Genomic DNA, 14751 nt, shown 5'->3' on the forward strand with positions numbered 1-14751 from the left:
TGAGGCCTGGCACCGGGAGCACATCGGTGCTGGGGTGACTTCTGGAAGAGGTTGCCTGGGGAGGTCCACTTGGGGCAGATTTAGATCGGCTGCAGCCAGAATTTCAGTAGCGTCACGGAGGCCGGGTTTTTCCCCTGCACTCCCTGAGCTATTAAGGCTGGACACAGTGGAGTGTGCAGACCTTGTTTTTGGACAGCCGAGATGGCAGTGTGGCTGGAGAGCAGTGTGCAGGGCTGAGAGGTCCTGAGTAGTGATGAGCGAGTATACTCATTGCGTGGGTATTTGACTGCTTGGAGATTTCGTTTTCGTTGCCTCAGCTGCATGATTTACAGCTGATAGCTTGAATACATGTGGGAATTCTCTAGCAACCAGGCAACCCCCACATGTACCCAGGCTGGCTAGCAGCCGTAAATCATGCAGCTGAGTCAACAAAAACTAAATTTCTGAGCACTTACGAATACTCGGGGACCACCCGAGCGTGCTCAGGGAAAACCCGAGCAACGAGTACACTCGATTATCACTGGTCCTGAGCTTACCCGTTTTTCCTGGGCTCCTTAAGAGATGCTGCAGCAGCTCCTCCAGCAGGCTTCCGGCTGCAGAGAGCGCGCGGTATTTACTCCAGTCAAAATACGGTTTGACCCGGAACAAATTCCAAGAAAGCGTTTTATGATTTTTTTTTTTTTTTTATTACTATTATATGTGGGGAACAACATATTAAAAGTTTTCCAAAAATTGATCACCACAAAGGTCCTAACTATGACATCATAAGACGATGACAGCCATCACACTAAAAATAACAAATATTTCCCTATTTCAAAGCTGTAGCTTTAGATTACAGAAGAGTTTGTATACTGTATATTTTCATATAACAATTTTTATGCTAACTACATGGACAGGCGAGGTCATGACATTATTACAGTAAATGGCTGCCCACTCTCCCCAGTCCCACAAGCTCGCTGTCTCGGGGTAATGTTTGACACTGATCTCTCCTTCGAACCGTGTATCCAAGCCCTTTCCACTTCCTGCTGCCTTCAACGCAAAAATATTTCACGGATCCGTACATTCCTAAACCAAGAATCTGCAAAATCCCTAGTCCATGCCCTCATCTCCCACCTCGACTACTGTAACCTCCTGCTCTGTGGCCTCCCCTCGAACACTCTCGCACCCCTCCAATCTATTCTAAACTCTGCTGTCCGACTAATCCACCTGTCCCCCCCACTATTCCCCGGCCTCTCCCCTCTGTCAATCCCTTCACTGGCTCCCCATTACCCAGAGACTCCAGTACAAAAGCCTAACCATGACATGCAAAGCCATCCACAACCTGTCTCCTCCATACATCTGTGACCTTGTCTCCCGGTACTTTCCTGCACGCAACCGCCGATCCTCACAAGATCTCCTTCTCTACTCCCCTCTTATCTCCTCTTCCCACAATCGCATACAAGATTTCTCTCGTGCCTCCCCCCCCCCCACCTCTGGAACTCTACCACAACATATCAGACTCTCACCTACCATTGAAACCTTCAAAAAGAACCTGAAGACCTACCTCTTGCGACAAGCCTACAACCTGCCGTAATCACCGATCGACCAAACCACTGCACGACCAGCTCTATCCTTGCCTACTGTATCCTCACCCATCCCTTGTAGATTGTGAGCCCTCGCGGGCAGGGTCCTCTCTTCTCCTGTACCAGTTGTGACTTGTATTGTTCAAGATTATTGTACTTGTTTTTATTATGTATACCCCTCCTCACATGTAATGCGACATGGAATAAGTGGCGCTATAATAATAAATAATTTGTACATTTCTAGAAATTATGGAATTAATACACAGTGCATTTTAAGACCTACTTCATCATTGAATAAGCGTGTCAGGTCAGTAGTCACTATTTTCATCATCAGACACTGCTTCCTCACTCATATTGTCACAATGCCCTTCTTGACATGGTCCGCATACCCGTGAACAGGTAAGTCCATGTCTTTTGCAAGTGCACCGAAGTGTACTACAACCACGAGAACAATTGCAGGGAATTATTTTCAGAAGTGTTTCTGGCGCGGGTGAAGTATCCATCATCACTGGAACTAGACTGTTGTTCTGCAATTCCCATCCCCATTCAGTAGTGTCCATGGCCTCACCATTGTCCATCCAAAGCATCACTTGGAGGTAACGCCGAAGGGCATGATACTTCGTTGCAGAGGAGGTCGGTGGCAGTCGTTCAGGTGTTACAAAGATTTTGGCTGAACCAACTTTTTTTGCAGAGAGTAGAATACCTCATTGCAGACAGATTGTCTCCAGGTTTGCCCCCGAACAATGCCATCATCGCTTTACACCCAGCGTCTTCAATCTCAGCTCTGTTTTTGTTAGGTGTGGAAAAGATTTTAGCAAAGCTCTTTAAGACTGAGTCTCCCTTCAAAACCTTGTGTAGACCGAGTTTTTTTCCGACTCCAAAAACCGCGGATGTGGTATCGCAACCCGTGAATGTATGAAGGAACAGAAGACTGCTGCAGGCATGGTTTCCCAGGAACTTCTTCATAACCTTAATGTCGTATACTGTTGCAGCACTCCCTTTATCCGAGTAGAAATAAAGCTTGTTGCCATCGCTGGTTGACGCGTGATGAAGTAACAACACCAAAAGATCTGTATCTTCGCCAATGAGACTAGTACTTTTGTTGGATGACATTGACACTGCTGCCTTAACAATCTCCACATCTGCATCCCTCTCTGATTGTATTACGTGGCAACCTCTGTCATTCATGCGCTGTGAAACGAGATTGATAAGAGACTGTTTGTTCTCCACATTCGAAAGGAAGTCCTCCTTTTTCCCGACAAATTTCGTTCCTTCAGCAATGTTCACTTTGTTACTTGTTCCCTTTTTGCGCCGTCGCTGATGGGTAATGTCCTTAGTGTTTGGTCCTCCAATGTAACCATCAAATACTATCATAGTCTTAACATAGTGCTTTAGTGTGAAAGATGCATAGTCTTCAGCGATTGAACAATATGTCTTTCCTTCAGTCAATGGAGAAGAGAGCCTCCGTCAAGAACATAATGTTCCACTTCTGGTACATCCTTGAGTACTGCATCATCTGAACTTTGTTCTTTTATAGCAGCCATCAGTTGTGGTTTGTTTGGTTTGCGTAAGAGATGTTTTGCCTCAAAGAGGGATGGTGGGTATGGTGAAAGTTCATAGGCCATCACCTCATCAAGGGAAAGATCAGCAGTTTGAGACACCACAAGAAACCTTTGGAACAAAAGAGCGGGGTCTATTGTTTTGTCCTTAGCAAAGTCAATAGCCTCACTGGATGCCAGGGTCTTGGCTTTCATTGACCGCTTGTACTTAACTGAAAACAGTGATTGACCCTCCATTGTTGCCACTATTTCTCTGCCAATGGTGAACCGGTTATGGACATTCACATCCTTATTTGCATTGACACCGGTGATAATGTTGCGAAGAGACACTTCATCAGAGAAAGATGAAAAGGTCTTGAGTTTATCTGCAATTTTCTCCAGGTCTTCACGATCTCTTCTCGTCCTTGACGTTCTTGCCTCCTTGTGTTGTTCACTCTCTCTGGGCTTCTTCATCCGTTTCCTGACTGCGGAAATAGTCCCTCAGGATTATTCTGGTCTTTTCACGAAACGTTACAATGTTAGACAACCCTTCACACTCTGCTATGAATAGCGAATCGCCATACCTATCCTCCAGCCTATACCTCAGCCATTTATTACTATAGGCAGCACTGTCTCCTTCTACAAGATACTCCATCATTTTCTTTGCAAGATCTGTGACAGTCAGTTGCTCTTCATCGTTGTCCTCGAGAAATGCACACATTCTCAAGAACGCTTGCTCTTGGTCCATGTTCATCGGCCTCCCTACCTTCCGCGGTTTCTTTGTAGTGGATCCACCACCATGATGCATAGGAATTCCGTAATTTGTCCGAAAGTTAATGTCACATTAACTATGATACAGACAGTCTGCAGCATGTAAAGGTACCTTCACACGAAACGACTTTGTAACGATATCGCTAGCGATCCGTGACGTTGCAGCGTCCTGGCTAGCGATATCGTTTAGTTTGACACGCAGCAGCGATCAGGATCCTGCTGTGATGTCGCTGGTCGCTGAATAAAGTTCAGAACTTTATTTGGTCGTCCGATCGCCGTGTATCGTTGTGTTTGACAGCAAAAGCAACGATACCAGCGATATTTTACACTGGTAACCAGGGTAAACATCGGGTTACTAAGCGCAGCGCCGCGCTTAGTAACCCGATGTTTACCCTGGTTACCAGTGTAAAATGTAAAAAAAAACAGTACATACTTACATTCGCATCCCCCGCCGTCTGCTTCCCACACTGACTGAGCGCCACAAAGTGAAAGTGAAAGCACAGCGGTGACGTCACCGCTGTGCCCTGCTACTGCCGGCGCTCAGTCAGTCAGTCAGTGCAGGAAGCGGACGCCGGGGGACGCGAATGTAAGTATGTACTGTTTGTTTTTTTTACATTTTACGCTGGTAACCAGGGTAAACATCGGGTTACTAAGCGCGGCCCTGCGCTTAGCAACCCGATGTTTACTCTGGTTACCCGGGGACCTCGGCATCGTTGGTCGCTGGAGAGCGGTCTGTGTGACAGCTCTCCAGCGATCAAACAGCGACGCTGCAGCGATCGGCATCGTTGTCGCTATTGCTGCAGCGTCGTTTCGTGTGAAGGTACCTTAAGTCCTTCCCAAAGTACGCGATTCTCCCTTGAATGGTGATTGCCCAGTCATCATTACGCTGTTTGCAATGTGACATGATGGACCTTACAAATCCATCTGTTTTAACAAAGCTATACATGCAAATTGCCTCTTCTGAGAAAAAGAGGACTTAACTCTATAGCGCCACCTGTTGGAAGTAGCGATCCTACAAGTCACAATCAACCCTTTAACGAGTCGTGCAATATGACTTAGGATAAAAGCCAAATCAGTATCTCAATTCGCAGTCATATTGCACGACTCGTTAAAGGGTTGATTGTGACTTGTAGGATCGCTACTTCCAACAGGTGGCGCTATAGAGTTAAGTCCTCTTTTTCTCAGAAGAGGCAATTTGCATATTTAAATTCCCAGAGGAGCATTACACAGCGAATAAGCCTCCTTACCTTGACAAGCCAGCTGGTATGTCACTCTCCATACGGAGAAACGTTACCCCTTAGAACAAAGCTATAGTCATCGAAATCACTACTAGATCTTGTCTTCACCACTTCATGTCCACAGAACAAACACTGCGTCGTGCTATCATAGAATCCAGTAGACACCCTTGTACCTCGCTTGGCACGTGAACTATGAACGGAAGTAGCTTTCTTATGCAAGTCTATTTGCTTCTTGTTTATGTAGTTCATACGACATCTCTTGTGCACCACTGCTCCGGCAGCTACCACAGTGCTAACGCCCCTCTCAATACTGGCTTTATTGATCCCTTCAGCTCCTTTCGCACCAATCACCACTCTTTCTCCGTCATCTTCTACGTCATGGCTGCATAAGGGGCAATTTTCTTGACTTTCCATCATTCTCAGCTCTGTAAAAGAAGATAAATAAATCGTTAAATAATAAATATAATAATAGTAGTAATTGTAAAAGAAATATTATAGACACTGAAAGGCGAGTCGCATTTAACATTTTACAGCTTTGGCGACCATATTCTTTGACGTCACATTTGGACCCTTTGTGGTAACCCTATCTTGGTAAACTTTTAGTATGTTTTTCCCTACATGTAATACTACCAAAAAGAACAATAATATGCTTTCTTGGAATTTGTTCAGGGTAAAGTATTTTTTTTTTTTCGTGTTTTGACTGGACTAATTGCAGAGTGCGCGCACCGGAAGTCGTATGCCGGGGTCGTGGGCGCGTGCACTGGAAGTCAATGCGCGTACTGGAAGTTGCGTTCTGGGGACCCACAGGGCCAGGGGGCACACAGGAAGGGACGGTATCTTTCCTGAGCAGCCGGTTAGCGGTTCCCAGGGGCATTTAAAGTAACCGCGTGCAAGCGGGGTGCTGGCAGAATGGAGGCTCTTTCACCGGAGCAGCTACAGCCAGCGCAGCAGGAGTTGCCCCAGAAGCCTGAGAAGAAGTACCCGTCGTGCTCTCATGATAGAAGGAAGCAAGATCCCCACCAGCCGTGCCGCAGCAGTATACGGGCAGACCATCACGGTGCAAGGAAGGAGGGATCCATAGTCTCTGGAGGAGACCTCACTGACATCATTCAACCTCCGGATCTGGTACCCGTATAAAGCGTCCGAGTGGTGAGTGAGGTACGAGAAAGTACAGTATGCTAATATGTTTTTCTTTCTCTTTTTCCTGTTTCTCTCCCGTTCTGTCTCTTTATTTTTGTGGTATGGAGAGTAGGGGGTCCCTAGGAAGAGTAAGGCTAAACGTAAGAATAGGGAGTGCCCCCTGTGTAAACGACAACTAGGAGCAACCTGGGATAAGAGGTTATGCCAGGACTGTATAGAACGGACGGTTTCAGAAGAATACCGTAGTTTTTCAGCCAGTCTGAGGTCCTTAATCCAATCTGAAGTGCGTAGGTCAGTTAGCGTGCTGCAGACCCCGACAGTGGCACTAAGGGGAAAGAGAGATCCAGTCCATCCTTTTCATCACGAGAGGAGTCTATGGTATCTGAGCCAGAGGACTCAGATTAGATGGAGTTATCCGATAGCAATTAAGGGGAAGAGATCAGTTTTCCAGTTGAAGCAACAGATAAATTGATAAAAGCAGTACGGTCCACTATGGGGCTAGTGGATGAAAAAACTGAGAGGTCGGCCCAGGACCTTATGTTTGGCGGCCTACAGAAGAAAAAGCGTTGAACCTTTCCTGTAAATGAGCAATTGCAGAGCCTAAATAATTAAAAGAGAATGGTAGAGGCCGGAGCCGGACAGGAAGTTACATGGGCTTACCTCCCTTAGGAGGAAATACCCATTTGATGAGGATGCATCAGCCTCCATGGATAAAACCCCAAGACTGGATGTGGCAGTTTCAAAAGTCTCAAGGAAATCTCTCCCATTCGAAGACTTGGGATGATTGAAGAAGCCGCTTGATAGGAAAACGGATAATTTCCTCAAAGCAGCCTGGGAGTCCTCGGCGGGAGCGCTAAGGCCAGCTATTGCAGCTACATGTGCGGCTAGGTCTTTGAAGGTTTGGCTAGATAACCTTGAGGACCAGCTGGAGCAGAGAGTTCCACGAGAAACCATTCTAGGAGCTGTCCCCACCATAAAAGCAGCGGCAGCTTTTTTGGCAGATGCTTCAGCAGACTCAGCAAGGTTGGGGGCCAGATCAGCAGCACTGGCCAATGCTGGATGTCGGGCAATCTGGCTGACCTGCTGGCTTGGAGATATGCAGGCCAAAATCAAGCTCTGTTCTCTTCCGTGCGAAGGAACATTTTTGTTTGGCACAGCTTTAGATGACATACTAGAGAAGGCAGGAGATGAGAAAGGGTTTCCGAAACCTCCCTTTCCATCCTTTCGGCGATCCTTTTGGAGGGGTTGCAGGTTCAAGAGGCAGACATACAGAGAACAGGACAGACCAGACACGCAATCCAAAGGAGGGAGAAGTTTCTACTTTGGGAAATCTTCCAGAGAGACCAAGAAGCACCCCAATGACTCCTTTTCCCAGGTGGGAGGACGGCTGTCTCACTTCCTCTCGGCCTTGGAAGGGATTTTTTCCAGTGCCTGGATCCTGCAGATTGTTGGACCGGGTCTGAAGTTAAAATTCCACCATCTACCACCCAAAGATATTGAGAGACCCCGGTGCAGCCTTCTCAGCAAAAACAGCAGGTCATAGAAGACGAGATATCGTTGTTGGAAAAGCACATATTGGAAGAAGTTCTCATAGGGGAAAGAAAGAAGGGGGTTCTATTCCCCTGTTTCTTGCTAAAAAAAAAAAAAAAAAAAAGGCTCTTGGAGGACCATTATAAACTTGAGGCCTGAACAAATTCTTGATAGTCCCTTCATTCAAGATGGAGTCAGTGAGAACGGCAGTGAAAGTCCTCTTCCCACATTGTTATATGGTGGTCCTGGACCTCAAGGACACCTATTATCCTGTTCCCATCTGCGAGCAAGGCCGGAGGTTCCTCAGGGTGGCAGTGCAAATAGTATATCAAATAAGTCATTTCCAGTACAGAGTATTCCCCCTCCGGTTAGCTGTAGCCCACCGGATATTCACGAAATTAATTTCAAAAGTAGCTGCTCACCTCCGAGAGAGTGACATTTTAGTGATACCATATCTGGATGATTTTTTGAATATGGGGAATTCTCCTCTTTACTCTCTCAAGAACAAGTCAGGATATTCAGGGACACATTAGAGGCTTTGGGATGGCATTTGAACCTGCAAAAGTCCAAATTGGAGCCAGTAACGGTACAAGTCGTCTTAGGTTTGGTAATAGACTCGGTGAGACAGGAATGTCAACTCCCAGAGGAGAAAGAAAAGAAAATCAGACAGCTAGTCTTGTCGTCCATGACAAATCCAAGCATGACCCTCAGGAGAGAAATGTCGCTGTTGGGGTCTCTAACGGCCTGTATACCAGCTGTGAAATGGGACCAGTTCCACACGAGATCTTCAGTGGTGTGTGCTAGAGAACGAACCAGTGCTACAAGGTCACTTAGAAAGGAAGTTAACTCTTCCAGAGGCAGTTATTCGGTCACTCTGATGGTGGTTGGAGATCAATTCAGCTCCCAGGGGGGTGCCTTGGGTAAGTAGAGTGTCCAAAGTAGTCACAATGGATGCCAGTCCCTGGGGGTGGGTGGCCCACCTGGACACCCTGTGGCTTCAGGGAGCCTGGTCTTCGGAAGAAAGAAGTCTGTCCTCAAACAACTGAGAGCTCTTGGCTGTCGAAAGGGCGTTGAAGGGGCTGTTGCCACATTTACAGGGCCACCATCTGAGGGTATTATCGGACAATTGAGCTACAGTAGCCTACATAAACCACTACTCGTTCTCATCCTCTTATGGTAGTAGCAGGAAGAATTTTTATACTAGCAGAAAGTCATTTCCTCTCATTATCGGCCCTGCATATCCGAGGAACAGACAATTCAAGAGCAGACTTTCTAAGTCGCAACCAGCTAAAACAAGGAGAATGGTCCCTAAAGAATTCAGTGCTCAACCAAATTGTAAACATGTGAGGTCGCCCCCCAGATAGACCTCTTTGCCTCAAGGGACAACAGGAAGACCCAGAGGTTCTGTTCCTTGAGCCCTGCAGACAGGCCATATGCATTAGATGCTTTCAGGATAGAGTGGACACCGGGGCTCCTCTACGCTTTCCCACCAGTATGCCTCATACTGTCAGTTTTCAGGAAAATCCGGGAGGACATAGCCTCCGTAATCCTGGCCGCTTCATTTTGGCCAAAAAGGCATTGGTTTTACTGGTTGAAAGCAATGTCGATAATAGATATATGGGTCGTTCCGGAAGACCAAGATCTCCTGTCCCAGGGGCTCTTCCTCCATCCTCAGATGTCCAGGTTGCATTTAGCAGCCTGGAATTTGAGAGGTCACTTCTAGAGAGGAAGGGTTTCTCAGCAAGGTTAGTCTCTACCGTGCTTAATAGCAGAAAGCTAGTAAGTAGTGATGAGCAAGTGTGCTCGTTGCTCGGGTTTTCCCGAACACGCTCGGGTGGTCTCCGAGTTTTTATTAGTGGTCGGAGATTTAGTTTTCATCACCGCAGCTGAATGATTTACAGCTACTACCCAGCCTGAGTACATGTGGGGGTTGCCTGGTTGCTAGGGAATCCCCACATATAATCAAGCTGGCTAGTAGCTGTAAATCATTCAGCTGAGGCAAGGAAAACTAAATCTCCGAGCAGTCATAAATACTCGGAGACCACCCGAGCAACGAGTACACTCGCTCATCACTACTAGAATTTTTATGGAAGGAGAAAATTCTTTATCCTTTTCAGGACCTGTACGAGAAGGAGAGGTCCCATTAGTATCCGTACTGGAGTTCCTTCAGAAGGGACTAGAGCTCGGCCTGGCAGTTAGTACCCTTAAGGTACAGGTTTCAGCCCTGGGGGCCTTATATAATTGTGACCTGGCAAATGATAGATGGGTGGCCAGGTTCATTAGGGCCTGAAATAGAACCATCTCTGTTCCGTCCCCTAGGCCTCCTCCTTGGCATCTGAATTTGGTATTGTCCGCATTGGCAGAGTCCCTTTGAGCCACTAGACTCAGTCTCAGATAAGGTGATTTAGTTGAAAACAGCCTTGTTAGTAGCACTCAATTCAGCCCATAGGATAAGTGACTTAGTGACTTCCAGGCCTTGTCACGCAGGTCATGAAGGATAGGATAGTGTTGAGGTTAGACCTGGCTTACCTCCCTAAAGTGGTAACAAAATTCCACAGAGCTCAGGAAATAGTTCTACCATCCTTCTGTCCTAACCTGAGCAACCAGAAAGAGGAAAGTCTGCATTCCCTAGATGTTAAGAGGTGTCTTCTGCATTATTTAGAGGTAACCGAGCCCTGGAGAAGGCAAAGGGCCCTGTGTGTGTCCTTTCAGGGGTCAAGGAAGGGCCTTAAGGTGTCCAAGCAGACAATAGCTAGGTGGGTGAGAGATGCCATAAAGCTAGCTCATGTCAGTGCAGGTAGGGCTATTCCTGAAGGTCTGAAGGCCTATTCCACAAGAGCCATGGCGACATCCTGGGCAGAAAGAGTGGAAGCCTCCATCAACCAGATTTGTACATGGTCCGCTTTAATATATTTTTCAAGAATGGTACCAGGCCTTCCTTGTAATCTCATGTGGCAGAGGGTTTCATAGTCTTAGCGATCAAACAGTAAAGAATTTGTGTTCCTTCCTCTAGACCAGTGTTTCTCAAACTCCAGTCCTCAATGCCCCCAACACATCATGTGGTCAGAATTTCCTTAGTTTAGCACATTGCCTAAAACCTGCAGCACCTATGTATAAATGTCATAGGTCATGTCCCTGCATTCCATGTGGTCTCCCCACTTTTTACCCCATTCAATATAAAACAATAAAAAATACACATTTAGTATCTCTGGGTTCAGAAACGCCTCCTCTATCAAACTATAAAAATAATTAATCCAATTGATAAATGGTGTAACGAGAAAAAAATCAAAATTCTACCAATGATAGTTTTTTTGTTTTGTTTTGTTTTTCTGTCACTGCATTACAATAACAGGAGATCAAAACATCATATCTACCCCAAAATTGCATCAATAAAAACTTCAGTGCACGGTGCAAAAAAATACCCTCACCCAGCCCCAGAACCTAAAAAATGGAGATATAGATAATATATATTCTCTATCATTCCTTCATTCCTTCTTTCTGATGTTGCCGTCACTTGGCACTGCCACATCTGTCTTCTGATCCTTGTCTACTGTCACAATGTCTGGTTGGTCGGCCAACCCCTGCTTATCTGTCTGGATCTTGAAGTCCCACAGGAATTTAACCCTTTAATTCTCCACCTTATGCTGTGCAGATGTTCCTGTATACAATTCCCGCTACTTGGTTGTGGTGTTCGGTGTACGCTGTTCCTGCTTGCATTTTGCATCCTGCCACTATGTGTTGGACGGTTTCTTTGCATAATCTGCACCTTGGGTCTTGTCTTGTGTGGTAGATTCCTGAGAAGCTGGAGACATACCAGGGCCTCAAAGGAGAACTGGAGAAGATGTGGATGGTGAAGGCAACAGTGATTCCAGTGGTGATAGGAGCACTTGGAGCAGAGACCCCTAAGTTGGGAAAATGGCTACAACAGATCCCAGGAGCAACATCGGAGCTCTCTGTCCCGAAAAGCGTAATGCTGAGAACAACTAAGATCCTGCGCAGAACCCTCAAACTTAGAGGCCTCTGGTAGAGGACCCAAGAATGAGAAAGGACAACAAAGATCACTCCCATTGGGGGTGAGAAGGAAGATAGAGAAGGATACTTTTGATTTTTTTTTTTCAACACATAAATTAAAAAAAAAAAATCCTACCCATGTTTGGTATCTACAAACTTGTAATGACCTGGAGAAGCATAATGGCAGGTCAGCTTTAGCATTTAGTGAACATGGTAAAAAAAATAAATAAATGTGGAATTGCACTTATTTTTTTTGCAATTACATCGCAGGTGGAATCTTTTTTTTTTTCTTCTCCTGTACACTATATGGTAAAATCAATGGTGTCCCTCAAACGTAGAACTCATCCGGGAAAAAACAAGCCCTCACATGGCCATATTGACAGAAAAATAAAGATATGGCTCTGTAAAGGAAGTGAGGGGGGGAAACTAAATTGCACATTTTTTTTATTTTCTAATAAATGAATTTTCTAGTGGAAACAACTTCCAGTAACGCCTGGTTTTGAAGAGTTTTTGGAGAAGGTATTGTTTTTCTGTGCAGATAGTTTTGCCTCTGTACAAGTCACTAGGCCAGCCACACTTAAGCTATGTTCTTGTCATTAGCATCTATACTTCTTTCGAATGCATCCCATAATTCTAGTGCCCAGTGCCAGGAAGCCACTGTGAAAGGCTAGTAAAGGTAAGTCTAGTCTGCTGATACCCTTAAATTTATATTTTGGGGAAGTTTTATTATTTACTGAGCAATTTTGTGTCCTCTAACCAAGTACGTGACCTTTTAACAATGGTGTAAGCAAAGCCGACTCCAGGTTTTTGTGTGTCGCGGGTGAGAGTCTTTGGGTCCCTTTAACACATACCACAATTCATGACGTACAGATAAGAAATATAGGTATAGTACAATGCCAAAGATTTCACTTCTTACATAGCATGAGCGATAACTATTGTAAATTCTACAATAGCTCAGAAACTGATGGATCCTCGCAGCGTACAGTGTGTGCCCTTGGGGGGATTCAAAAGTCTGCAGTCACAGAGTGACAGTATAGTCCTCAGTGCACTATTATGGGCACAGCGTAGTCCTCCGTACACTATTATGGGCACCGCGTAGTTCTCAGTGCACTATTATGGGCACCGCGTAGTTCTCAGTGCACTATTATGGGCACCGTGTAGTCCTCAGTGCACTATTATGGGCACCGTGTAGTCCTCAGTGCACTATTATGGGCACAGGGTAGTCCTCCATACACTATTATGTGTACCGGAGAAATAGCGGGCACCACAAAAACCAATGAGTCAGGGATCAACCATATGCATATAAAAAGGACAATCAAAAAATCAAAAGAGAAAGATATGCATAACAAAGGGATCACCCTTCAAGAAATAACAACTTTATTAATGCAAAAAGGCACAACAGAGCAAGACATACATTTAAAAACAGTTAAAAAAACAAAAAAGGGAAACAGCAAACAGCTAATAAGCTAAATGCAACCCCCCAGACAGTTGGAAAAGAATGCCAACAAGCACTAGAGAATTATGGAATGTATCAATAACAAGAAGGTGCATGTATACATATTTAAACATGAACACTAATATATGTCCGTCTGCTACCAGCTATACTCTATAGGCATAAGACAGTATCCAAAAATAAGATGCACAAGTTAGATTAGGGTCGTTCCGCTTCCCAGGTCTAATTATTCTCTATAAGCCATCATATCAGATAAAATGTTACCTAAGGACTTGAGGACAAAGCAGCCGCATATTAATCAAAGTGTATCCCACAAAGGTAAAAGTCACCAGGTAACGAAAAAATAATATATCACCTAAGACAGCAAGAGCGAAGCGGATGACAAGCTCCAAAGAACCCTGAGGTGCCAGGATGCCAAATTGTTATTATTATTATTTATTTATATAGCACCATTCATTTCATGGTGCTGTACATGAGAAAGGGGTTACATACAGAGTTATAGATATCATTTACAGTAAACAGGTTTACAGTGACAGACTGGTACAGAGGGGAGAGGACCCTGTCCTTGCGGACTTACATTCTATGGGATAGTGGGGAAGAGACAGAAGGTCAGAGGTGCTGCAGCTTAGGTGGTGAGGCGGCTGCTCTGGCGTTGGCGAGGCGGCAGAATGGTTATTGCAGGCTGTAGGCTTTCTTGAAGAGATGGGTTTTCAGGTTCCGTCTGAAGGATCCGAGGGTGGTGGATAGTCAGACGTGTTGAGGCATGGAATTCCAGAGGATGGGGGATATTCGGGAGAAATCTTGGAGGCGGTTGTGTGAAGAACGAATAAGTGTGGAGGAGAGTAGGAGGTCTTGGGAGGATCGGAGATTACGTGAGGGAAGGTATTGGGAGATTTGTTCAGAGATATAGGGAGGGGACAGGTTGTGGATGGCTTTGTAGATCAGTGTTAGTAGTTTGAACTGGATTCGTTGGGGAATTGGGAGCCAGTGGAGAAATTTGCAGATGGGAGAAGCAGGGGAGTAGCAAGGAGAGAGGTGGATTAGCCGGGCAGCAGAGTTGAGGACAGACTGGAGTGGTGCAGGAGAGTTAGCGGGGAGGCCACAGAGGAGGGTGTTGCAGTAGTTTAGGCGGGAGATGATGAGGGCATGCACAAGAGTTTTGGTAGATTGTGGGCTGAGGAAGGGACGGATTCTGGCAATATTTTTGAGTTGGAGGTGACAGGAGGTGGCAAGAGTTTGGACGTGCGGTTTGAAGGACAGGGCAGAGTCGAGAGTTACCCCGAGGCAGCGGATTTCAGGTGCGGGAGAGAGCGTGATGCCGTTTACCATAATAGATAGGTCAGGTAGGGGGGATACGTGAGATGGGGGGAAAGATGATGAGTTCGGTTTTGTCTACATTGAGTTTTAGGAAGCGAGAGGTGAAGAAGGAGGATATGGCTGACAGACACTTCGGGATTCTGGACAGCAGAGAGGTGACATATGGGCCAGAGAGGTAGATCTGAGTGTCA

The sequence above is a fragment of the Ranitomeya variabilis genome, chromosome 4 (assembly GCF_051348905.1).
Source record: "Ranitomeya variabilis isolate aRanVar5 chromosome 4, aRanVar5.hap1, whole genome shotgun sequence".
NCBI lineage: Eukaryota > Metazoa > Chordata > Amphibia > Anura > Dendrobatidae > Ranitomeya > Ranitomeya variabilis.